The sequence below is a fragment of the Austrofundulus limnaeus genome, unplaced genomic scaffold, assembly GCF_001266775.1.
Source record: "Austrofundulus limnaeus strain Quisiro unplaced genomic scaffold, Austrofundulus_limnaeus-1.0 Scaffold2638, whole genome shotgun sequence".
NCBI lineage: Eukaryota > Metazoa > Chordata > Actinopteri > Cyprinodontiformes > Rivulidae > Austrofundulus > Austrofundulus limnaeus.
In genome coordinates, this window is record NW_013955040.1 from 1 (window position 1) to 1,310 (window position 1,310).

Consider the following 1,310-nt stretch of genomic DNA (forward strand, 5'->3'; position numbering starts at 1 on the left):
TATTACCTGTCCTCAGTAGTATTACCTGTCCTCAGTAGTATTACCTGTCCTCAATAGTATTACCTGTTCTCAATAGTATTACCTGTCTTCAGTAGTATTACCTGTCCTCAGTAGTATTACCTGTCCTCAATAGTATTACCTGTTCTCAATAGTATTACCTGTCTTCAATAGTATTACCTGTCTTCAGTAGTATTACCTGTCTTCAGTAGTATTACCTGTCTTCAGTAGTATTACCTGTCTTCAGTAGTATTACCTGTCTTCAGTGGTATTACCTGTCTTCAGTAGTATTACCTGTCTTCAGTAGTACTACCTGTCTTCAGTAGTATTACCTTTCTTCAGTAGTATTACCTGTCCTTAGTAGTATTACCTGTCTTCAGTGGTATTGCCTGTCCTCAATAGTATTACCTGTCCTCAGTGGTATTACCTGTCTTCAGTAGTATTACCTGTCCTCAGTAGTATTACCTGTCCTCAATAGTATTACATGTCTTCAGTATTACCTGTCTTCAGTAGTATTACCTGTCCTCAGTAGTATTAACTGTCTTCAGTAGTATTACCTGTCTTCAGTAGTATTAACTGTCTTCAGTGGTATTACCTGTCCTCAATAGTATTACATGTCTTCAGTATTACCTGTCTTCAGTAGTATTACCTGTCCTCAGTAGTATTAACTGTCTTCAGTAGTATTACCTGTCTTCAGTAGTATTAACTGTCTTCAGTGGTATTACCTGTCCTCAATAGTATTACATGTCTTCAGTATTACCTGTCTTCAGTAGTATTACCTGTCCTCAGTAGTATTAACTGTCTTCAGTAGTATTACCTGTCTTCAGTAGTATTAACTGTCTTCAGTGGTATTACCTGTCTTCAGCAGTATTACCTGTCTTCAGTGGTATTACCTGTCTTCAGTAGTATTACCTGTCCTCAATAGTATTACCTGTCTTCAGTAGTATTACCTGTCTTCAGTAGTATTAACTGTCTTCAGTAGTATTACCTGTCTTCAGTAGTATTAACTGTCTTCAGTGGTATTACCTGTCTTCAGCAGTATTACCTGTCTTCAGTGGTATTACCTGTCTTCAGTAGTATTACCTGTCCTCTGTAGCATTACCTGTCCTCAGTAGTATTACCTGTCTTCAGTAGTATTACCTGTCCTCAGTAGTATTACCTGTCCTCAATAGTATTACCTGATTTCAATAGTATTACCTGTCTTCAGTGGTATTACCTGTCTTCAATAGTATTACCTGTCTTCAGTAGTATTACCTGTCCTCAGTAGTATTACCTGTCCTCAATAGTATTACCTGATTTCAATAGTATTACCT

General features: G+C 37.3%; 1 long non-coding RNA gene across 1 annotated transcript; it reads right to left on the bottom strand.

Annotated features, from left to right (window-relative positions):
* Nucleotides 1–178: 178 nt before the first annotated feature.
* LOC106511272 (uncharacterized) lies at nt 179–1,262 on the bottom strand. Its single transcript, XR_001309501.1, has 2 exons — nt 1,233–1,262; nt 179–1,156 (listed from the first exon to the last, which is right to left on the bottom strand). It is a non-coding gene; the product is annotated as an uncharacterized LOC106511272 (long non-coding RNA).
* Nucleotides 1,263–1,310: the final 48 nt, after the last annotated feature.